Consider the following 27211-nt stretch of genomic DNA (forward strand, 5'->3'; position numbering starts at 1 on the left):
TTCTAAGAGAATATAGGAATATTTTATCATTTTTTCATTTATACATACGATAAATATTCATTTCCATATGATTAATATTTAATTTCCATATAATATTGTCGAAATCATATAAATACATAAGTTTCGAACAATACGAGAGGTCGGCAACCACTGCCTACCTATAGTAGTTTTTGAACCCTCTGTCGGTACCAGCCTTGCTTACACTACTATAACCTTTCACGTATATGGGCTATTCCTATAATTCTAAGAGAATATAGGAATATTTTATCATTTTTTCATTTATACATACGATAAATATTCATTTCCATATGATTAATATTTAATTTCCATATAATATTGTCGAAATCATATAAATACATAAGTTTCGAACAATACGAGAGGTCGGCAACCACTGCCTACCTATAGTAGTTTTTGAACCCTCTGTCGGTACCAGCCTTGCTTACACTACTATAACCTTTCACGTATATGGGCTATTCCTATAATTCTAAGAGAATATAGGAATATTTTATCATTTTTTCATTTATACATACGATAAATATTCATTTCCATATGATTAATATTTAATTTCCATATAATATTGTCGAAATCATATAAATACATAAGTTTCGAACAATACGAGAGGTCGGCAACCACTGCCTACCTATAGTAGTTTTGAACCCTCTGTCGGTACCAGCCTTGCTTACACTATAACCTTTCACGTATATTGGCTATTCGTATAATTCTAAGAGAATATAGGAATATTTTATCATTTTATCATGTATACATACGATAAATATTCATTTCCATATGATTAATATTTAATTTCCTTATATTATTGTCGAAATCATATAAATACATAAGTTTCGAACAATACGAGAGGCAACCACTGCCTACCCTATGGTCGGCAACCACTGCCTACCTATAGTAGTATAGTATAGTATAGTAGTACTATAACCTTTCATATGTATGGGTTTTTTTTATATCATACTAATAGAAAATAGAAATATTCCATCATTTTTTCCTTTATATATATAAAATTATATTTATTTTATTAATTTTTCCTTTATTATAATATGATAAATATTTATATATACTTATATATTTTTTCCTGTATTCATATAATATATATATTTTTTTTAATATGTATATTATTTAAATTAATATACTTATATATTTTTTCCTGTATTCATATAATATATATATTTTTTTTAATATGTATATTATTTAATTTAATATACTTATATATTGTCTGTATTCATATGATAAATATTTTTTATTTTCATATGAATGTTTTATATTTAATATACCTATAGTATTGGGGTTTCTTTCAAATACTATAAGAATATACGAATATTTCATATATTTTTTCTTTAGTCATAATAAAGTTATAATTTCTATTATAAGAGAAGGACACCACTTTCATTAGCGTCACTAAATTGATGACAAGCTATTTGGCAACCTGATAGAATTTCGTAGTCTTTATTTCTATCATTAGTAGATGGGGACAATTTCATATGCGTCACTAAATCGATGACGAGCCATTTGGCAACCTGATAGAATTTTGTAGTCTTTATTTCTATCATTAGTAGATGGGGACAATTTCATATGCGTCACTAAATCGATGACGAGCCATTTGGCAACCTGATAGAATTTTGTAAAGTCTTTATTTCTATCATTTGTAGATGGGGAAAATTTCATATGCGTCACTAAATTGATGACGAGCCATTTGGCAACCTGATAGAGTTTTGTAAAGTCTTTATTTCTATCATTAGTAGATAGTAGATAGATGGGGACAATTTCATTAGCGTCACTAAATCGATGACAAGCTATTTGGCAACCAGATAGAATTTTGTAGTCTTTATTTCTATCATATGATATATAATATCATATATCGCGTCCAGTCGGTCGGTCAGTCGCGTCCAGTCGGGGTGGCCGGCTCTCGAGGGCACTGCGCTTGCGCGCTAACCCTTGAAAAACCCACAACAAGTACACACGAGTACTCAATGGTCTTATTTATTTCGAATCATCAAGCAAAGGATAAGCTTCAGTGGATCGCAGTATGGCAGCTGCTCAACCACTTACAACACCTTGCCTGTTACAAAAGTCGTTTACAATTGATTCTAGGCTTTGTCATTGTATTAAATAATGCTTTTATATGTAACTAGCGCGGCATCAGGTGATCGAAGATCCTCCCAATTTACTATGTTACAAATTACATTGGCATCACATCCATTGTCGTTTATAAAGTAAATTATAAACTTTAAATGGTTTAGAAGCCATACAATGCAAATTGCCCCTTATTTATCATTGCAGTCCAGCACGGATACGACCTTAGAGGCGTTCAGGCATAATCCAACGGACGTAGCGTCATACCACTGTTCGCTCGAACAAGTATTGTGCCATTGGTCCGTACCTGCGGTTCCTCTCGTACTACGCAGGAATGCTGTCGCAACAACGTTTTGTCATTAGTAGGGTAAAACTAACCTGTCTCACGACGGTCTAAACCCAGCTCACGTTCCCTTGCATGGGTGAACAATCCAACGCTTGGTGAATTTTGCTTCACAATGATAGGAAGAGCCGACATCGAAGGATCAAAAAGCGACGTCGCTATGAACGCTTGGCCGCCACAAGCCAGTTATCCCTATGGTAACTTTTCTGACACCTCTTGTTAAAAACTCTTTAAACCAAAAGGATCGATAGGCCGAGCTTTTGCTGTCCCTGTGTGTACTGAACACCGAGATCAAGTCAGCATTTGCCCTTTTGCTCTATGTGTGGTTTCTGTCCGCACTGAGCTGGCCTTGGGACACCTCCGTTATTATTTGAGAGATGTACCGCCCCAGTCAAACTCCCTACCTGGCAATGTCCTTGAATTGGATCATACCTGAGTAATTGGAGTTATACCAAATTTTCAAATCAAAAATACATAAATGCATCGTTTTATTAAAGAATTTGTTTGCGATTATATAACAAACTCGTGATACTTTGATCAAGAAGCTTGCATCAAAACCCAATACCATAAGATATAATAAATATATCCGTATAATGGCTAGGAAATGATACACGTTCCATTTAATCAAGTAAGTAAGGAAACAATAAGAGTAGTGGTATTTCATTGACGATACCAAACCGAGGTCTAATATCTCCCACTTATTCTACACCTCTTATGTCTCCTTACACTGCCAGATTAGAGTCAAGCTCAAAAGGGTCTTCTTTCCCCGCTAATTATTCCAAGCCCGTTCCCTTGGCTGTGGTTTCGCTAGATAGTAGATAGGGACAGTAGGAATCTCGTTAATCCATTCATGCGCGTCACTAATTAGATGACGAGGCATTTGGCTACCTTAAGAGAGTCATAGTTACTCCCGCCGTTGACCCGCGCTTACTTGAATTTCTTCACTTTGACATTCAGAGCACTGGGCAGAAATCACATTGTGTCAACACCCGCTAGGGCCATCACAATGCTTTGTTTTAATTAGACAGTCGGATTCCCCAAGTCCGTGCCAGTTCTGAATTGATTGTTAATTGATAATCGTTATAATTAATAAGAACTAATTGGTTTAACCCAAATAGTATTCTTAAAAATTTTAGCAAGAAAGTTCCACAATTGGCTACGTAACTAAACTATCCGGGGAACAAGAAACTAACATAAATGCTAGAAACTCTATTTACCCAGAACGAGCACATAAACCATGTTATTGTTTCCCAATCAAGCCCGACTATCTCAATCTTCAGAGCCAATCCTTATCCCGAAGTTACGGATCTAATTTGCCGACTTCCCTTACCTACATTATTCTATCGACTAGAGACTCTTCACCTTGGAGACCAGCTGCGGATATTGGTACGGCCTGTTGAGAAGTTTGCGTGTCCCCACCATAAATTTTCAAGGTCCGAGGAGAAAATATCGACACAACAGTATATGTCATGCTCTTCTAGCCCATCTACCATATCTCTCTGCGAAAGACTTCCATGGTAGTACGGCTATAAAACAGAAAAGAAAACTCTTCCGATATCTCTCGACGGCTTCTTTATGGTCGTTCCTGTTGCCAGGATGAGCACGAGGCCCATATTTAATAACAAACGGATACTCAACAGGTTACGGAATTGGAACCGTATTCCCTTTCGTTCAAAATTATTCAAGTGTATTATAATTATTCGCTTTTTTATGTAGTTTGGCATTTTTGTTTTACTTGAAAATTTTCGGCTTTCGCCTTGAACTTAGGACCGACTAACTCGTGATCAACCACTGTTCACACGAAACCCTTCTCCACTTCAGTCCTCCAAGGTCTCATTCGATTATTTGCTACTACCACCAAGATCTGTACCAATGGCAGCTCCATGCAGGCTTACGCCAAACACTTCTACGCATACCATTGTACCTTCCTACTCACTAAAGTTTCAAAATTTATATCACAAGTAATATAAATCATCTACTTTAGCGGTAATGTATAGGTATACAACTTAAGCGCCATCCATTTTAAGGGCTAGTTGCTTCGGCAGGTGAGTTGTTACACACTCCTTAGCGGATTTCGACTTCCATGATCACCGTCCTGCTGTTTTAAGCAACCAACGCCTTTCATGGTATCTGCATGAGTTGTTAATTTGGGCACCGTAACATTACGTTTGGTTCATCCCACAGCGCCAGTTCTGCTTACCAAAAGTGGCCCACTGGGCACATTATATCATAACCTTGAACTTCATATCAAGAAAGTTAAGGTTCTTACCCATTTAAAGTTTGAGAATAGGTTAAGATCGTTTCGACCCTAAGGCCTCTAATCATTCGCTTTACCAGATAAGATTATTTTATATAATATTAAAATGCACCAGCTATCCTGAGGGAAACTTCGGAAGGAACCAGCTACTAGATGGTTCGATTGGTCTTTCGCCCCTATACTCAATTCTGACAATCGATTTGCACGTCAGAACTGTTTCGGTCTTCCATCAGGGTTTCCCCTGACTTCAACCTGATCAAGTATAGTTCACCATCTTTCGGGTCACAGCATATATGCTCAAGGTACGTTCCAGTTAGAGGCATAAATAATATAAATATACATTATACATAACTATATAGAACGCCCCGGGATTGTGTTAATTAGCTATAAATAGTTAAAAAACTAATCCCATTAGTGGTCAAGTTAATTACGCTATTAGGTTTATATCCCAATAACTTGCACATATGTTAGACTCCTTGGTCCGTGTTTCAAGACGGGTCCCGAAGGTATCCTGAATCTTTCGCATTGTTAATCATACAAGTGCATATAATAAACATAAAAATCAATGATAATTATGCCATTATATAATTCCGAAAAATTAACGCACTGTAATCATATAAATCTATCAGCACTTTATCAAATTAATAACATTTATTCTGTTTTAAAATGCAAGCACTTTAATTTGAATAAACTATAAGTTATATTTTATGATAAATTTGGGATATGCTAATAGATTACAATGTCCTTATATGGAAAAAATGCACACTATCCTTATAATATTATTTAAATATTACAATTTTAATGATGAATTTTCCATAACGGATATTCAGGTTCATCGGGCTTAACCTCTAAGCAGTTTCACGTACTGTTTAACTCTCTATTCAGAGTTCTTTTCAACTTTCCCTCACGGTACTTGTTTACTATCGGTCTCATGGTTATATTTAGTTTTAGATGGAGTTTACCACCCACTTAGTGCTGCACTATCAAGCAACACGACTCTTTGGAAACATCATCTAGTAATCATTAACGTTATACGGGCCTGGCACCCTCTATGGGTAAATGGCCTCATTTAAGAAGGACTTAAATCGTTAATTTCTCATACTAGAATATTGACGCTCCATACACTGCATCTCACATTTGCCATATAGACAAAGTGACTTAGTGCTGAACTGTTTTCTTTTCGCTCGCCGCTACTAAGAAAATCCTTGTTAGTTTCTTTTCCTCCCCTAATTAATATGCTTAAATTCAGGGGGTAGTCCCATATGAGTTGAGGTTGTATATAACTTTTTATTGCCATTAATTCTTAATATATAATGATAAAACATTTTAATAAATTCGTTGTAATATATCCATTATTTCTTGTAGCATAGTATTATCCATTAACGAACCAACGAAGAATAATAATATAACCAAGTTTTTTTCTATTTTCGAATCATTAATAAGAGACAATCCTAGATGAAAAATAATTCAATTTTTTATGCTAGACATTTCTCAGTATTATTTGATTGAAAAAGAAAATATTTCTCTTCGTTTTTCACATCCAAATGTGAGGATAATGTTTTTCATATATAGTTTTTAATATTATGAATAAAATTATTATTTTATCCAATAATATACCATATGCTTATAAAAATTTATAAACAACTTAATTAGCATAGTCTTACAACCCTCAACCATATGTAGTCCAAGCAGCACTATAAAATTAATTAAAGTACATAACAGCATGGACTGCGATATGCGTTCAAAATGTCGATGTTCATGTGTCCTGCAGTTCACACGATGACGCACAGTTTGCTGCGTTCTTCATCGACCCATGAGCCGAGTGATCCACCGCTTAGAGTTTTATAATTTATTTCTATATATTGTCAATAGTTTTTTTATTGAAAGAAATTAAAAATACACCATTTTACTGGCATATATCAATTCCTTCAATAAATGTATTTTTATACCTAAAATAAATGCTGCGAAATGTCTTAGTTTCATATAAGCATTATGTATCATGTAATTATATTTTATTTGTATTTAACCAATATGGGCGATACATACTGCAATTTATATAAAACATTAACCTGATGGATGCCAGGTACAACATTGTATATTTTAGGTTGTTGCATTAGCCAACGTATGCTCATAACTTAGATGAACAATACATATTCGCAACGCGTGTATATTATGGTCCATATACACACAAATTTTTTGTTACCATTTTTATTTGATTTCGAATGTTCGAATTATTAGGAAATACATTGTTTATTTTTATTTGAATGCCGTTTATTTAATTTAATGTTGTGAGCCAACGATACCCATCACACAACATTAAGTTTTAATAGAAATGTTAAAATGTGGTCACCAGTCACTTTTAACATACATATGTGGTAATGTGGTCCCCAATCACATTACCTTTGTGGTTGCCAGCCACATTTATTTATTATATAAATATATCAATATTTTGTTTGATTCCATTGAGAAATCAATCAATTGAATATTATTGTGTTAGATAATATTCATATATAAACGCATTTGCAAATAATCATAAATCATGTGCATTTCTAAAGTAATCTCATCATTCATATATCATATGCTTTTGTAATTTGGTATTTTGGTAAATTCAATTTATTTGTATTATAACAAATGTGTTTATTAACGGTAAGGATATTATACAATAATGATCCTTCCGCAGGTTCACCTACGGAAACCTTGTTACGACTTTTACTTCCTCTAAATAATCAAGTTCGGTCAACTTTTGCGAAACAACCGTAACACGCAAGGCGTCACAGTGATCACGTCCGGAGACCTCACTAAATAATTCAATCGGTAGTAGCGACGGGCGGTGTGTACAAAGGGCAGGGACGTAATCAATGCGAGTTAATGACTCACACTTACTGGGAATTCCAAGTTCATGTGAACAGTTTCAGTTCACAATCCCAAGCATGAAAGTGGTTCAGCGGTTTACCCGGACCTCTCGGTCTAGGAAATACACGTTGATACTTTCATTGTAGCGCGCGTGCAGCCCAGGACATCTAAGGGCATCACAGACCTGTTATTGCTCAATCTCATTATTGCTAGACGCAATTTGTCCATTTAAGAAGCTAGTGTCCTTATAATGGGACAAACCAACAGGTACGGCTCCACTTACATAAACACATTCAAACACAATAAACATTTTACTGCCACCATGAATGAAGGCTATATAAGCTTCAGCACCATAATCCTGAAGATATCTATTTAATATATTTGAGTCTCGTTCGTTATCGGAATTAACCAGACAAATCACTCCACGAACTAAGAACGGCCATGCACCACCACCCATAGATTCGAGAAAGAGCTATCAATCTGTCTTACACACTTATGTTCGGACCTGGTAAGTTTTCCCGTGTTGAGTCAAATTAAGCCGCAGGCTCCACTCCTGGTGGTGCCCTTCCGTCAATTCCTTTAAGTTTCAGCTTTGCAACCATACTTCCCCCGGAGCCCAAAAGCTTTGGTTTCCCGGGAAGCGACTGAGAGAGCCATAAAAGTAGCTACACCCAATTGCTAGCTGGCATCGTTTATGGTTAGAACTAGGGCGGTATCTGATCGCCTTCGAACCTCTAACTTTCGTTCTTGATTAATGAAAACATCTTTGGCAAATGCTTTCGCTTAAGTTAGTCTTACGACGGTCCAAGAATTTCACCTCTCGCGTCGTAATACTAATGCCCCCAAACTGCTTCTATTAATCATTACCTCTTGATCTGAAAACCAATGAAAGCAGAACAGAGGTCTTATTTCATTATCCCATGCACAGAATATTCAGGCATTTGAAGCCTGCTTTAAGCACTCTAATTTGTTCAAAGTAATAGTACCGGCCCACAATAACACTCGTTTAAGAGCACTAATGCAGGTTTTTAAATAGGAGGAACATATGAAAAAATACAAGTATTTAATCACATATAAGAACTCCACCGGTAATACGCTTACATACATAAAGGTATAGTACTAACCACAATTGTAAGTTGTACTACCCGTATGAAGCACAAGTTCAACTACGAACGTTTTAACCGCAACAACTTTAATATACGCTATTGGAGCTGGAATTACCGCGGCTGCTGGCACCAGACTTGCCCTCCAATTGGTCCTTGTTAAAGGATTTAAAGTGTACTCATTCCAATTACAGGGCCTCGGATATGAGTCCTGTATTGTTATTTTTCGTCACTACCTCCCCGAGCTGGGAGTGGGTAATTTACGCGCCTGCTGCCTTCCTTAGATGTGGTAGCCGTTTCTCAGGCTCCCTCTCCGGAATCGAACCCTGATTCCCCGTTACCCGTTGCAACCATGGTAGTCCTAGATACTACCATCAAAAGTTGATAGGGCAGACATTTGAAAGATCTGTCGTCGGTACAAGACCATACGATCTGCATGTTATCTAGAGTTCAACCAATAAAACGATCTTGCGATCGCTTGGTTTTAGCCTAATAAAAGCACATGTCCCATAAGGTTCATGTTTTAATTGCATGTATTAGCTCTAGAATTACCACAGTTATCCAAGTAACTGTTAACGATCTAAGGAACCATAACTGATATAATGAGCCTTTTGCGGTTTCACTTTTAATTCGTGTGTACTTAGACATGCATGGCTTAATCTTTGAGACAAGCATATAACTACTGGCAGGATCAACCAGAATAATGTTTCTTTCTTCATATTTCATTCATATTTTTTGAATTGAAATAAGTAATATAAATATTATAGATTTCCATTTTATATAAATTTCCGTTTTTTATTAAATCTATTTTAAATCGATTACGGCCATTTTTATATAGCATTCGTATTCGTAAATTCCATTCATGTTTTATACCATTATATATATATATTTCCATAATATTGTATATTTATATTATACATATTTCATTCTAAAATATTATTTTGTTTCCAACATACATAATTATTGTATCCACACATGTATAATTTTTGTTTAACCAATATAAATATTGAGTTAAATCATTTGCATTTTGATGATAAATTTAAAATTTATCTTTTTCCATATAACTCTCTGGTAATATATAACATAAAACCGAGCGCATATGATATTCATATATAAAATTTGGTAATTTTTCCATAATGTAATAATATCAATATATTTATTATACCGGGGTAACGATATAATATTTCCTTTTATGGCGTGGTAATAAATTATTAGTTTATTATCTTCATTATTATTAATAAATAATAATGCCTGCCGTCAAAAAATTAACGATAATATATGGAAACGATTTGTTATTCTATGTATAATAGAAACTTGACTTTTGTTTCAACGATATTATCTAAGGGCGTATATTCTTATTAACCGCGGAGCCAAGTCCCAAATGTTCATAAGAACCTGAGAAACAAATTTGTACGGAAAATAATATACTATATTTGTAAGTAACCAATATAATGAGATAGGTCGGCAACCAGTGCCTTCCTACCTAAATAGTAGTTTTGAAACCCGCTGTCATTAAAAATTAACGATGTTATATGGAAACGATTTGTTATTCTATTTATAATAGAATACTTGACTGTTGTTTCAACGATATCATCTAAGGGCGTATATTTTTATTAACCGCGTAGCCAAGTTCCCAAATGTTCATAAGAACCTGAGAAACAAATTTTTACGGAAAATAATATACTTTATTTGTAAGTAACCAATATAATATATAAAGCGGGAGGTCAGCAACCACTGCCTACCTATAGTAGTTTTTGAACCCGCTGTCCTCAAAACGGGTATTTTCAATTCTGTTTGGCATCCAACATATAGGATATTCTCTTATATATCAAGAGAATACAGTAATATTATATTAATATTTCCTTTATTCATATATAATTAAATATATTTTTCCATTATTCATACGATAAATATTCATTTCCATATGATTAATATTTAATTTCCATATAATATTGTCGAAATCATATAAATACATAAGTTCGAACAATACGAGAGGTCGGCAACCACTGCCTACCTATAGTAGTTTTTGAACCTCTGTCGGTACAGCCTTGCTTACACTACTATAACTTTCACGTATATGGCTATTCTATAATTCTAAGAGAATATAGAATATTTTATCATTTTTTCATTTATACATACGATAAATATTCATTTCCATATGATTAATATTTAATTTCCATATAATATTGTCGAAATCATATAAATACATAAGTTTCGAACAATACGAGAGGTCGGCAACCACTGCCTACCTATAGTAGTTTTTGAACCCTCTGTCGGTACCAGCCTTGCTTACACTACTATAACCTTTCACGTATATGGGCTATTCCTATAATTCTAAGAGAATATAGGAATATTTTATCATTTTTTCATTTATACATACGATAAATATTCATTTCCATATGATTAATATTTAATTTCCATATAATATTGTCGAAATCATATAAATACATAAGTTTCGAACAATACGAGAGGTCGGCAACCACTGCCTACCTATAGTAGTTTTTGAACCCTCTGTCGGTACCAGCCTTGCTTACACTACTATAACCTTTCACGTATATGGGCTATTCCTATAATTCTAAGAGAATATAGGAATATTTTATCATTTTTTCATTTATACATACGATAAATATTCATTTCCATATGATTAATATTTAATTTCCATATAATATTGTCGAAATCATATAAATACATAAGTTTCGAACAATACGAGAGGTCGGCAACCACTGCCTACCTATAGTAGTTTTTGAACCCTCTGTCGGTACCAGCCTTGCTTACACTACTATAACCTTTCACGTATATGGGCTATTCCTATAATTCTAAGAGAATATAGGAATATTTTATCATTTTTTCATTTATACATACGATAAATATTCATTTCCATATGATTAATATTTAATTTCCATATAATATTGTCGAAATCATATAAATACATAAGTTTCGAACAATACGAGAGGTCGGCAACCACTGCCTACCTATAGTAGTTTTTGAACCCTCTGTCGGTACCAGCCTTGCTTACACTACTATAACTTTCACGTATATGGCTATTCTATAATTCTAAGAATATAGATATTTTATCATTTTTCATTTATACATACGATAATATTCATTTCATTATTTATTTAATTTCATATAATATTGTCGAAATCATATAAATACATAAGTTCGAACAATACGAGAGTCGGCAACCACTGCTACTATAGTAGTTTTGAACCTCTGTCGTACAGCCTTGCTTACACTACTATAACCTTTCACGTATATGGGCTATTCCTATAATTCTAAGAGAATATAGGAATATTTTATCATTTTTTCATTTATACATACGATAAATATTCATTTCCATATGATTAATATTTAATTTCCATATAATATTGTCGAAATCATATAAATACATAAGTTTCGAACAATACGAGAGGTCGGCAACCACTGCCTACCTATAGTAGTTTTTGAACCCTCTGTCGGTACCAGCCTTGCTTACACTACTATAACCTTTCACGTATATGGGCTATTCCTATAATTCTAAGAGAATATAGGAATATTTTATCATTTTTTCATTTATACATACGATAAATATTCATTTCCATATGATTAATATTTAATTTCCATATAATATTGTCGAAATCATATAAATACATAAGTTTCGAACAATACGAGAGGTCGGCAACCACTGCCTACCTATAGTAGTTTTTGAACCCTCTGTCGGTACCAGCCTTGCTTACACTACTATAACCTTTCACGTATATGGGCTATTCCTATAATTCTAAGAGAATATAGGAATATTTTATCATTTTTTCATTTATACATAATATTCATTTCATATATTATTTAATTTCCATATATTGTCGAAATCATATAAATATAAGTTTCGAACATACAGAGTCGCACCACTGCTACCTATAGTTTTTGAACCTCTGTCGTACAGCTTGCTTACACTACTATAACTTTCACGTATATGGCTATTCTATAATTCTAAGAATATAGGAATATTTTATCATTTTTTCATTTATACATACGATAAATATTCATTTCCATATGATTAATATTTAATTTCCATATAATATTGTCGAAATCATATAAATACATAAGTTTCGAACAATACGAGAGGTCGGCAACCACTGCCTACCTATAGTAGTTTTTGAACCCTCTGTCGGTACCAGCCTTGCTTACACTACTATAACCTTTCACGTATATGGCTATTCCTATAATTCTAAGAATATAGAATATTTATCATTTTCATTATAATACATAATATTATTTTATATTTTTTTTATATATTGTCGAAATATATAATAATAACAATACGAATAAATTATATAGTTTTTGAACCTCTGTCGTACCAGCTTGCTTACACTACTATAACCTTTCACGTATATTGGCTATTCGTATAATTCTAAGAGAATATAGGAATATTTTATCATTTTATCATGTATACATACGATAAATATTCATTTCCATATGATTAATATTTAATTTCCTTATATTATTGTCGAAATCATATAAATACATAAGTTTCGAACAATACGAGAGGCAACCACTGCCTACCCTATGGTCGGCAACCACTGCCTACCTATAGTAGTATAGTATAGTATAGTAGTACTATAACCTTTCATATGTATGGGTTTTTTTTATATCATACTAATAGAAAATAGAAATATTCCATCATTTTTTCCTTTATATATATAAAATTATATTTATTTTATTAATTTTTCCTTTATTATAATATGATAAATATTTATATATACTTATATATTTTTTCCTGTATTCATATAATATATATATTTTTTTTAATATGTATATTATTTAAATTAATATACTTATATATTTTTTCCTGTATTCATATAATATATATATTTTTTTAATATGTATATTATTTAATTTAATATACTTATATATTGTCTGTATTCATATGATAAATATTTTTTATTTTCATATGAATGTTTTATATTTAATATACCTATAGTATTGGGGTTTCTTTCAAATACTATAAGAATATACGAATATTTCATATATTTTTTCTTTAGTCATAATAAAGTTATAATTTCTATTATAAGAGAAGGACACCACTTTCATTAGCGTCACTAAATTGATGACAAGCTATTTGGCAACCTGATAGAATTTCGTAGTCTTTATTTCTATCATTAGTAGATGGGGACAATTTCATATGCGTCACTAAATCGATGACGAGCCATTTGGCAACCTGATAGAATTTTGTAGTCTTTATTTCTATCATTAGTAGATGGGGACAATTTCATATGCGTCACTAAATCGATGACGAGCCATTTGGCAACCTGATAGAATTTTGTAAAGTCTTTATTTCTATCATTTGTAGATGGGGAAAATTTCATATGCGTCACTAAATTGATGACGAGCCATTTGGCAACCTGATAGAGTTTTGTAAAGTCTTTATTTCTATCATTAGTAGATAGTAGATAGATGGGGACAATTTCATTAGCGTCACTAAATCGATGACAAGCTATTTGGCAACCAGATAGAATTTTGTAGTCTTTATTTCTATCATATGATATATAATATCATATATCGCGTCCAGTCGGTCGGTCAGTCGCGTCCAGTCGGGGTGGCCGGCTCTCGAGGGCACTGCGCTTGCGCGCTAACCCTTGAAAAACCCACAACAAGTACACACGAGTACTCAATGGTCTTATTTATTTCGAATCATCAAGCAAAGGATAAGCTTCAGTGGATCGCAGTATGGCAGCTGCTCAACCACTTACAACACCTTGCCTGTTACAAAAGTCGTTTACAATTGATTCTAGGCTTTGTCATTGTATTAAATAATGCTTTTATATGTAACTAGCGCGGCATCAGGTGATCGAAGATCCTCCCAATTTACTATGTTACAAATTACATTGGCATCACATCCATTGTCGTTTATAAAGTAAATTATAAACTTTAAATGGTTTAGAAGCCATACAATGCAAATTGCCCCTTATTTATCATTGCAGTCCAGCACGGATACGACCTTAGAGGCGTTCAGGCATAATCCAACGGACGTAGCGTCATACCACTGTTCGCTCGAACAAGTATTGTGCCATTGGTCCGTACCTGCGGTTCCTCTCGTACTACGCAGGAATGCTGTCGCAACAACGTTTTGTCATTAGTAGGGTAAAACTAACCTGTCTCACGACGGTCTAAACCCAGCTCACGTTCCCTTGCATGGGTGAACAATCCAACGCTTGGTGAATTTTGCTTCACAATGATAGGAAGAGCCGACATCGAAGGATCAAAAAGCGACGTCGCTATGAACGCTTGGCCGCCACAAGCCAGTTATCCCTATGGTAACTTTTCTGACACCTCTTGTTAAAAACTCTTTAAACCAAAAGGATCGATAGGCCGAGCTTTTGCTGTCCCTGTGTGTACTGAACACCGAGATCAAGTCAGCATTTGCCCTTTTGCTCTATGTGTGGTTTCTGTCCGCACTGAGCTGGCCTTGGGACACCTCCGTTATTATTTGAGAGATGTACCGCCCCAGTCAAACTCCCTACCTGGCAATGTCCTTGAATTGGATCATACCTGAGTAATTGGAGTTATACCAAATTTTCAAATCAAAAATACATAAATGCATCGTTTTATTAAAGAATTTGTTTGCGATTATATAACAAACTCGTGATACTTTGATCAAGAAGCTTGCATCAAAACCCAATACCATAAGATATAATAAATATATCCGTATAATGGCTAGGAAATGATACACGTTCCATTTAATCAAGTAAGTAAGGAAACAATAAGAGTAGTGGTATTTCATTGACGATACCAAACCGAGGTCTAATATCTCCCACTTATTCTACACCTCTTATGTCTCCTTACACTGCCAGATTAGAGTCAAGCTCAAAAGGGTCTTCTTTCCCCGCTAATTATTCCAAGCCCGTTCCCTTGGCTGTGGTTTCGCTAGATAGTAGATAGGGACAGTAGGAATCTCGTTAATCCATTCATGCGCGTCACTAATTAGATGACGAGGCATTTGGCTACCTTAAGAGAGTCATAGTTACTCCCGCCGTTGACCCGCGCTTACTTGAATTTCTTCACTTTGACATTCAGAGCACTGGGCAGAAATCACATTGTGTCAACACCCGCTAGGGCCATCACAATGCTTTGTTTTAATTAGACAGTCGGATTCCCCAAGTCCGTGCCAGTTCTGAATTGATTGTTAATTGATAATCGTTATAATTAATAAGAACTAATTGGTTTAACCCAAATAGTATTCTTAAAAATTTTAGCAAGAAAGTTCCACAATTGGCTACGTAACTAAACTATCCGGGGAACAAGAAACTAACATAAATGCTAGAAACTCTATTTACCCAGAACGAGCACATAAACCATGTTATTGTTTCCCAATCAAGCCCGACTATCTCAATCTTCAGAGCCAATCCTTATCCCGAAGTTACGGATCTAATTTGCCGACTTCCCTTACCTACATTATTCTATCGACTAGAGACTCTTCACCTTGGAGACCAGCTGCGGATATTGGTACGGCCTGTTGAGAAGTTTGCGTGTCCCCACCATAAATTTTCAAGGTCCGAGGAGAAAATATCGACACAACAGTATATGTCATGCTCTTCTAGCCCATCTACCATATCTCTCTGCGAAAGACTTCCATGGTAGTACGGCTATAAAACAGAAAAGAAAACTCTTCCGATATCTCTCGACGGCTTCTTTATGGTCGTTCCTGTTGCCAGGATGAGCACGAGGCCCATATTTAATAACAAACGGATACTCAACAGGTTACGGAATTGGAACCGTATTCCCTTTCGTTCAAAATTATTCAAGTGTATTATAATTATTCGCTTTTTTATGTAGTTTGGCATTTTTGTTTTACTTGAAAATTTTCGGCTTTCGCCTTGAACTTAGGACCGACTAACTCGTGATCAACCACTGTTCACACGAAACCCTTCTCCACTTCAGTCCTCCAAGGTCTCATTCGATTATTTGCTACTACCACCAAGATCTGTACCAATGGCAGCTCCATGCAGGCTTACGCCAAACACTTCTACGCATACCATTGTACCTTCCTACTCACTAAAGTTTCAAAATTTATATCACAAGTAATATAAATCATCTACTTTAGCGGTAATGTATAGGTATACAACTTAAGCGCCATCCATTTTAAGGGCTAGTTGCTTCGGCAGGTGAGTTGTTACACACTCCTTAGCGGATTTCGACTTCCATGATCACCGTCCTGCTGTTTTAAGCAACCAACGCCTTTCATGGTATCTGCATGAGTTGTTAATTTGGGCACCGTAACATTACGTTTGGTTCATCCCACAGCGCCAGTTCTGCTTACCAAAAGTGGCCCACTGGGCACATTATATCATAACCTTGAACTTCATATCAAGAAAGTTAAGGTTCTTACCCATTTAAAGTTTGAGAATAGGTTAAGATCGTTTCGACCCTAAGGCCTCTAATCATTCGCTTTACCAGATAAGATTATTTTATATAATATTAAAATGCACCAGCTATCCTGAGGGAAACTTCGGAAGGAACCAGCTACTAGATGGTTCGATTGGTCTTTCGCCCCTATACTCAATTCTGACAATCGATTTGCACGTCAGAACTGTTTCGGTCTTCCATCAGGGTTTCCCCTGACTTCAACCTGATCAAGTATAGTTCACCATCTTTCGGGTCACAGCATATATGCTCAAGGTACGTTCCAGTTAGAGGCATAAATAATATAAATATACATTATACATAACTATATAGAACGCCCCGGGATTGTGTTAATTAGCTATAAATAGTTAAAAAACTAATCCCATTAGTGGTCAAGTTAATTACGCTATTAGGTTTATATCCCAATAACTTGCACATATGTTAGACTCCTTGGTCCGTGTTTCAAGACGGGTCCCGAAGGTATCCTGAATCTTTCGCATTGTTAATCATACAAGTGCATATAATAAACATAAAAATCAATGATAATTATGCCATTATATAATTCCGAAAAATTAACGCACTGTAATCATATAAATCTATCAGCACTTTATCAAATTAATAACATTTATTCTGTTTTAAAATGCAAGCACTTTAATTTGAATAAACTATAAGTTATATTTTATGATAAATTTGGGATATGCTAATAGATTACAATGTCCTTATATGGAAAAAATGCACACTATCCTTATAATATTATTTAAATATTACAATTTTAATGATGAATTTTCCATAACGGATATTCAGGTTCATCGGGCTTAACCTCTAAGCAGTTTCACGTACTGTTTAACTCTCTATTCAGAGTTCTTTTCAACTTTCCCTCACGGTACTTGTTTACTATCGGTCTCATGGTTATATTTAGTTTTAGATGGAGTTTACCACCCACTTAGTGCTGCACTATCAAGCAACACGACTCTTTGGAAACATCATCTAGTAATCATTAACGTTATACGGGCCTGGCACCCTCTATGGGTAAATGGCCTCATTTAAGAAGGACTTAAATCGTTAATTTCTCATACTAGAATATTGACGCTCCATACACTGCATCTCACATTTGCCATATAGACAAAGTGACTTAGTGCTGAACTGTTTTCTTTTCGCTCGCCGCTACTAAGAAAATCCTTGTTAGTTTCTTTTCCTCCCCTAATTAATATGCTTAAATTCAGGGGGTAGTCCCATATGAGTTGAGGTTGTATATAACTTTTTATTGCCATTAATTCTTAATATATAATGATAAAACATTTTAATAAATTCGTTGTAATATATCCATTATTTCTTGTAGCATAGTATTATCCATTAACGAACCAACGAAGAATAATAATATAACCAAGTTTTTTTCTATTTTCGAATCATTAATAAGAGACAATCCTAGATGAAAAATAATTCAATTTTTTATGCTAGACATTTCTCAGTATTATTTGATTGAAAAAGAAAATATTTCTCTTCGTTTTTCACATCCAAATGTGAGGATAATGTTTTTCATATATAGTTTTTAATATTATGAATAAAATTATTATTTTATCCAATAATATACCATATGCTTATAAAAATTTATAAACAACTTAATTAGCATAGTCTTACAACCCTCAACCATATGTAGTCCAAGCAGCACTATAAAATTAATTAAAGTACATAACAGCATGGACTGCGATATGCGTTCAAAATGTCGATGTTCATGTGTCCTGCAGTTCACACGATGACGCACAGTTTGCTGCGTTCTTCATCGACCCATGAGCCGAGTGATCCACCGCTTAGAGTTTTATAATTTATTTCTATATATTGTCAATAGTTTTTTTATTGAAAGAAATTAAAAATACACCATTTTACTGGCATATATCAATTCCTTCAATAAATGTATTTTTATACCTAAAATAAATGCTGCGAAATGTCTTAGTTTCATATAAGCATTATGTATCATGTAATTATATTTTATTTGTATTTAACCAATATGGGCGATACATACTGCAATTTATATAAAACATTAACCTGATGGATGCCAGGTACAACATTGTATATTTTAGGTTGTTGCATTAGCCAACGTATGCTCATAACTTAGATGAACAATACATATTCGCAACGCGTGTATATTATGGTCCATATACACACAAATTTTTTGTTACCATTTTTATTTGATTTCGAATGTTCGAATTATTAGGAAATACATTGTTTATTTTTATTTGAATGCCGTTTATTTAATTTAATGTTGTGAGCCAACGATACCCATCACACAACATTAAGTTTTAATAGAAATGTTAAAATGTGGTCACCAGTCACTTTTAACATACATATGTGGTAATGTGGTCCCCAATCACATTACCTTTGTGGTTGCCAGCCACATTTATTTATTATATAAATATATCAATATTTTGTTTGATTCCATTGAGAAATCAATCAATTGAATATTATTGTGTTAGATAATATTCATATATAAACGCATTTGCAAATAATCATAAATCATGTGCATTTCTAAAGTAATCTCATCATTCATATATCATATGCTTTTGTAATTTGGTATTTTGGTAAATTCAATTTATTTGTATTATAACAAATGTGTTTATTAACGGTAAGGATATTATACAATAATGATCCTTCCGCAGGTTCACCTACGGAAACCTTGTTACGACTTTTACTTCCTCTAAATAATCAAGTTCGGTCAACTTTTGCGAAACAACCGTAACACGCAAGGCGTCACAGTGATCACGTCCGGAGACCTCACTAAATAATTCAATCGGTAGTAGCGACGGGCGGTGTGTACAAAGGGCAGGGACGTAATCAATGCGAGTTAATGACTCACACTTACTGGGAATTCCAAGTTCATGTGAACAGTTTCAGTTCACAATCCCAAGCATGAAAGTGGTTCAGCGGTTTACCCGGACCTCTCGGTCTAGGAAATACACGTTGATACTTTCATTGTAGCGCGCGTGCAGCCCAGGACATCTAAGGGCATCACAGACCTGTTATTGCTCAATCTCATTATTGCTAGACGCAATTTGTCCATTTAAGAAGCTAGTGTCCTTATAATGGGACAAACCAACAGGTACGGCTCCACTTACATAAACACATTCAAACACAATAAACATTTTACTGCCACCATGAATGAAGGCTATATAAGCTTCAGCACCATAATCCTGAAGATATCTATTTAATATATTTGAGTCTCGTTCGTTATCGGAATTAACCAGACAAATCACTCCACGAACTAAGAACGGCCATGCACCACCACCCATAGATTCGAGAAAGAGCTATCAATCTGTCTTACACACTTATGTTCGGACCTGGTAAGTTTTCCCGTGTTGAGTCAAATTAAGCCGCAGGCTCCACTCCTGGTGGTGCCCTTCCGTCAATTCCTTTAAGTTTCAGCTTTGCAACCATACTTCCCCCGGAGCCCAAAAGCTTTGGTTTCCCGGGAAGCGACTGAGAGAGCCATAAAAGTAGCTACACCCAATTGCTAGCTGGCATCGTTTATGGTTAGAACTAGGGCGGTATCTGATCGCCTTCGAACCTCTAACTTTCGTTCTTGATTAATGAAAACATCTTTGGCAAATGCTTTCGCTTAAGTTAGTCTTACGACGGTCCAAGAATTTCACCTCTCGCGTCGTAATACTAATGCCCCCAAACTGCTTCTATTAATCATTACCTCTTGATCTGAAAACCAATGAAAGCAGAACAGAGGTCTTATTTCATTATCCCATGCACAGAATATTCAGGCATTTGAAGCCTGCTTTAAGCACTCTAATTTGTTCAAAGTAATAGTACCGGCCCACAATAACACTCGTTTAAGAGCACTAATGCAGGTTTTTAAATAGGAGGAACATATGAAAAAATACAAGTATTTAATCACATATAAGAACTCCACCGGTAATACGCTTACATACATAAAGGTATAGTACTAACCACAATTGTAAGTTGTACTACCCGTATGAAGCACAAGTTCAACTACGAACGTTTTAACCGCAACAACTTTAATATACGCTATTGGAGCTGGAATTACCGCGGCTGCTGGCACCAGACTTGCCCTCCAATTGGTCCTTGTTAAAGGATTTAAAGTGTACTCATTCCAATTACAGGGCCTCGGATATGAGTCCTGTATTGTTATTTTTCGTCACTACCTCCCCGAGCTGGGAGTGGGTAATTTACGCGCCTGCTGCCTTCCTTAGATGTGGTAGCCGTTTCTCAGGCTCCCTCTCCGGAATCGAACCCTGATTCCCCGTTACCCGTTGCAACCATGGTAGTCCTAGATACTACCATCAAAAGTTGATAGGGCAGACATTTGAAAGATCTGTCGTCGGTACAAGACCATACGATCTGCATGTTATCTAGAGTTCAACCAATAAAACGATCTTGCGATCGCTTGGTTTTAGCCTAATAAAAGCACATGTCCCATAAGGTTCATGTTTTAATTGCATGTATTAGCTCTAGAATTACCACAGTTATCCAAGTAACTGTTAACGATCTAAGGAACCATAACTGATATAATGAGCCTTTTGCGGTTTCACTTTTAATTCGTGTGTACTTAGACATGCATGGCTTAATCTTTGAGACAAGCATATAACTACTGGCAGGATCAACCAGAATAATGTTTCTTTCTTCATATTTCATTCATATTTTTTGAATTGAAATAAGTAATATAAATATTATAGATTTCCATTTTATATAAATTTCCGTTTTTTATTAAATCTATTTTAAATCGATTACGGCCATTTTTATATAGCATTCGTATTCGTAAATTCCATTCATGTTTTATACCATTATATATATATATTTCCATAATATTGTATATTTATATTATACATATTTCATTCTAAAATATTATTTTGTTTCCAACATACATAATTATTGTATCCACACATGTATAATTTTTGTTTAACCAATATAAATATTGAGTTAAATCATTTGCATTTTGATGATAAATTTAAAATTTATCTTTTTCCATATAACTCTCTGGTAATATATAACATAAAACCGAGCGCATATGATATTCATATATAAAATTTGGTAATTTTTCCATAATGTAATAATATCAATATATTTATTATACCGGGGTAACGATATAATATTTCCTTTTATGGCGTGGTAATAAATTATTAGTTTATTATCTTCATTATTATTAATAAATAATAATGCCTGCCGTCAAAAAATTAACGATAATATATGGAAACGATTTGTTATTCTATGTATAATAGAAACTTGACTTTTGTTTCAACGATATTATCTAAGGGCGTATATTCTTATTAACCGCGGAGCCAAGTCCCAAATGTTCATAAGAACCTGAGAAACAAATTTGTACGGAAAATAATATACTATATTTGTAAGTAACCAATATAATGAGATAGGTCGGCAACCAGTGCCTTCCTACCTAAATAGTAGTTTTGAAACCCGCTGTCATTAAAAATTAACGATGTTATATGGAAACGATTTGTTATTCTATTTATAATAGAATACTTGACTGTTGTTTCAACGATATCATCTAAGGGCGTATATTTTTATTAACCGCGTAGCCAAGTTCCCAAATGTTCATAAGAACCTGAGAAACAAATTTTTACGGAAAATAATATACTTTATTTGTAAGTAACCAATATAATATATAAAGCGGGAGGTCAGCAACCACTGCCTACCTATAGTAGTTTTTGAACCCGCTGTCCTCAAAACGGGTATTTTCAATTCTGTTTGGCATCCAACATATAGGATATTCTCTTATATATCAAGAGAATACAGTAATATTATATTAATATTTCCTTTATTCATATATAATTAAATATATTTTTCCATTATTCATACGATAAATATTCATTTCCATATGATTAATATTTAATTTCCATATAATATTGTCGAAATCATATAAATACATAAGTTTCGAACAATACGAGAGGTCGGCAACCACTGCCTACCTATAGTAGTTTTTGAACCCTCTGTCGGTACCAGCCTTGCTTACACTACTATAACCTTTCACGTATATGGGCTATTCCTATAATTCTAAGAGAATATAGGAATATTTTATCATTTTTTCATTTATACATACGATAAATATTCATTTCCATATGATTAATATTTAATTTCCATATAATATTGTCGAAATCATATAAATACATAAGTTTCGAACAATACGAGAGGTCGGCAACCACTGCCTACCTATAGTAGTTTTTGAACCCTCTGTCGGTACCAGCCTTGCTTACACTACTATAACCTTTCACGTATATGGGCTATTCCTATAATTCTAAGAGAATATAGGAATATTTTATCATTTTTTCATTTATACATACGATAAATATTCATTTCCATATGATTAATATTTAATTTCCATATAATATTGTCGAAATCATATAAATACATAAGTTTCGAACAATACGAGAGGTCGGCAACCACTGCCTACCTATAGTAGTTTTTGAACCCTCTGTCGGTACCAGCCTTGCTTACACTACTATAACCTTTCACGTATATGGGCTATTCCTATAATTCTAAGAGAATATAGGAATATTTTATCATTTTTTCATTTATACATACGATAAATATTCATTTCCATATGATTAATATTTAATTTCCATATAATATTGTCGAAATCATATAAATACATAAGTTTCGAACAATACGAGAGGTCGGCAACCACTGCCTACCTATAGTAGTTTTTGAACCCTCTGTCGGTACCAGCCTTGCTTACACTACTATAACCTTTCACGTATATGGGCTATTCCTATAATTCTAAGAGAATATAGGAATATTTTATCATTTTTTCATTTATACATACGATAAATATTCATTTCCATATGATTAATATTTAATTTCCATATAATATTGTCGAAATCATATAAATACATAAGTTTCGAACAATACGAGAGGTCGGCAACCACTGCCTACCTATAGTAGTTTTTGAACCCTCTGTCGGTACCAGCCTTGCTTACACTACTATAACCTTTCACGTATATGGGCTATTCCTATAATTCTAAGAGAATATAGGAATATTTTATCATTTTTTCATTTATACATACGATAAATATTCATTTCCATATGATTAATATTTAATTTCCATATAATATTGTCGAAATCATATAAATACATAAGTTTCGAACAATACGAGAGGTCGGCAACCACTGCCTACCTATAGTAGTTTTTGAACCCTCTGTCGGTACCAGCCTTGCTTACACTACTATAACCTTTCACGTATATGGGCTATTCCTATAATTCTAAGAGAATATAGGAATATTTTATCATTTTTTCATTTATACATACGATAAATATTCATTTCCATATGATTAATATTTAATTTCCATATAATATTGTCGAAATCATATAAATACATAAGTTTCGAACAATACGAGAGGTCGGCAACCACTGCCTACCTATAGTAGTTTTTGAACCCTCTGTCGGTACCAGCCTTGCTTACACTACTATAACCTTTCACGTATATGGGCTATTCCTATAATTCTAAGAGAATATAGGAATATTTTATCATTTTTTCATTTATACATACGATAAATATTCATTTCCATATGATTAATATTTAATTTCCATATAATATTGTCGAAATCATATAAATACATAAGTTTCGAACAATACGAGAGGTCGGCAACCACTGCCTACCTATAGTAGTTTTTGAACCCTCTGTCGGTACCAGCCTTGCTTACACTACTATAACCTTTCACGTATATGGGCTATTCCTATAATTCTAAGAGAATATAGGAATATTTTATCATTTTTTCATTTATACATACGATAAATATTCATTTCCATATGATTAATATTTAATTTCCATATAATATTGTCGAAATCATATAAATACATAAGTTTCGAACAATACGAGAGGTCGGCAACCACTGCCTACCTATAGTAGTTTTTGAACCCTCTGTCGGTACCAGCCTTGCTTACACTACTATAACCTTTCACGTATATGGGCTATTCCTATAATTCTAAGAGAATATAGGAATATTTTATCATTTTTTCATTTATACATACGATAAATATTCATTTCCATATGATTAATATTTAATTTCCATATAATATTGTCGAAATCATATAAATACATAAGTTTCGAACAATACGAGAGGTCGGCAACCACTGCCTACCTATAGTAGTTTTTGAACCCTCTGTCGGTACCAGCCTTGCTTACACTACTATAACCTTTCACGTATATGGGCTATTCCTATAATTCTAAGAGAATATAGGAATATTTTATCATTTTTTCATTTATACATACGATAAATATTCATTTCCATATGATTAATATTTAATTTCCATATAATATTGTCGAAATCATATAAATACATAAGTTTCGAACAATACGAGAGGTCGGCAACCACTGCCTACCTATAGTAGTTTTTGAACCCTCTGTCGGTACCAGCCTTGCTTACACTACTATAACCTTTCACGTATATGGGCTATTCCTATAATTCTAAGAGAATATAGGAATATTTTATCATTTTTTCATTTATACATACGATAAATATTCATTTCCATATGATTAATATTTAATTTCCATATAATATTGTCGAAATCATATAAATACATAAGTTTCGAACAATACGAGAGGTCGGCAACCACTGCCTACCTATAGTAGTTTTTGAACCCTCTGTCGGTACCAGCCTTGCTTACACTACTATAACCTTTCACGTATATGGGCTATTCCTATAATTCTAAGAGAATATAGGAATATTTTATCATTTTTTCATTTATACATACGATAAATATTCATTTCCATATGATTAATATTTAATTTCCATATAATATTGTCGAAATCATATAAATACATAAGTTTCGAACAATACGAGAGGTCGGCAACCACTGCCTACCTATAGTAGTTTTTGAACCCTCTGTCGGTACCAGCCTTGCTTACACTACTATAACCTTTCACGTATATGGCTATTCGTATAATTCTAAGAGAATATAGGAATATTTTATCATTTTATCATGTATACATACGATAAATATTCATTTCCATATGATTAATATTTAATTTCCTTATATTATTGTCGAAATCATATAAATACATAAGTTTCGAACAATACGAGAGGCAACCACTGCCTACCCTATGGTCGGCAACCACTGCCTACCTATAGTAGTATAGTATAGTATAGTAGTACTATAACCTTTCATATGTATGGGTTTTTTTTATATCATACTAATAGAAAATAGAAATATTCCATCATTTTTTCCTTTATATATATAAATTATATTTATTTTATTAATTTTTCCTTTATTATAATATGATAAATATTTATATATACTTATATATTTTTTCCTGTATTCATATAATATATATATTTTTTTTAATATGTATATTATTTAAATTAATATACTTATATATTTTTCCTGTATTCATATAATATATATATTTTTTTAATATGTATATTATTTAATTTAATATACTTATATATTGTCTGTATTCATATGATAAATATTTTTTATTTTCATATGAATGTTTTATATTTAATATACCTATAGTATTGGGGTTTCTTTCAAATACTATAAGAATATACGAATATTTCATATATTTTTTCTTTAGTCATAATAAAGTTATAATTTCTATTATAAGAGAAGGACACCACTTTCATTAGCGTCACTAAATTGATGACAAGCTATTTGGCAACCTGATAGAATTTCGTAGTCTTTATTTCTATCATTAGTAGATGGGGACAATTTCATATGCGTCACTAAATCGATGACGAGCCATTTGGCAACCTGATAGAATTTTGTAGTCTTTATTTCTATCATTAGTAGATGGGGACAATTTCATATGCGTCACTAAATCGATGACGAGCCATTTGGCAACCTGATAGAATTTTGTAAAGTCTTTATTTCTATCATTTGTAGATGGGGAAAATTTCATATGCGTCACTAAATTGATGACGAGCCATTTGGCAACCTGATAGAGTTTTGTAAAGTCTTTATTTCTATCATTAGTAGATAGTAGATAGATGGGGACAATTTCATTAGCGTCACTAAATCGATGACAAGCTATTTGGCAACCAGATAGAATTTTGTAGTCTTTATTTCTATCATATGATATATAATATCATATATCGCGTCCAGTCGGTCGGTCAGTCGCGTCCAGTCGGGGTGGCCGGCTCTCGAGGGCACTGCGCTTGCGCGCTAACCCTTGAAAAACCCACAACAAGTACACACGAGTACTCAATGGTCTTATTTATT

The 27211-nt window shown here is 33.6% G+C and overlaps 6 non-coding genes across 6 annotated transcripts; all 6 read right to left on the reverse strand.

Moving 5' to 3' along the window:
* Positions 1–1997: 1997 nt before the first annotated feature.
* LOC120457567 lies at positions 1998–5961 on the reverse strand. Its single transcript, XR_005617018.1, has one exon. It is a non-coding gene; the product is annotated as a large subunit ribosomal RNA (ribosomal RNA).
* Positions 5962–6348: 387 nt separating this feature from the next.
* LOC120457565 lies at positions 6349–6527 on the reverse strand. The gene has a single exon (XR_005617016.1). It is a non-coding gene; the product is annotated as a 5.8S ribosomal RNA (ribosomal RNA).
* An 821-nt stretch (positions 6528–7348) lies between these two features.
* LOC120457559 lies at positions 7349–9343 on the reverse strand. Its single transcript, XR_005617010.1, has one exon. It is a non-coding gene; the product is annotated as a small subunit ribosomal RNA (ribosomal RNA).
* A 4960-nt stretch (positions 9344–14303) lies between these two features.
* LOC120457568 lies at positions 14304–18267 on the reverse strand. Its single transcript, XR_005617019.1, has one exon. It is a non-coding gene; the product is annotated as a large subunit ribosomal RNA (ribosomal RNA).
* Positions 18268–18654: 387 nt separating this feature from the next.
* Positions 18655–18833, reverse strand: LOC120457575. The gene has a single exon (XR_005617024.1). It is a non-coding gene; the product is annotated as a 5.8S ribosomal RNA (ribosomal RNA).
* Positions 18834–19654: 821 nt separating this feature from the next.
* LOC120457560 lies at positions 19655–21649 on the reverse strand. Its single transcript, XR_005617011.1, has one exon. It is a non-coding gene; the product is annotated as a small subunit ribosomal RNA (ribosomal RNA).
* Positions 21650–27211: the final 5562 nt, after the last annotated feature.

This window comes from Drosophila santomea, unplaced genomic scaffold (genome assembly GCF_016746245.2).
Source record: "Drosophila santomea strain STO CAGO 1482 unplaced genomic scaffold, Prin_Dsan_1.1 Segkk46_quiver_pilon_scaf, whole genome shotgun sequence".
Taxonomy (NCBI): domain Eukaryota; kingdom Metazoa; phylum Arthropoda; class Insecta; order Diptera; family Drosophilidae; genus Drosophila; species Drosophila santomea.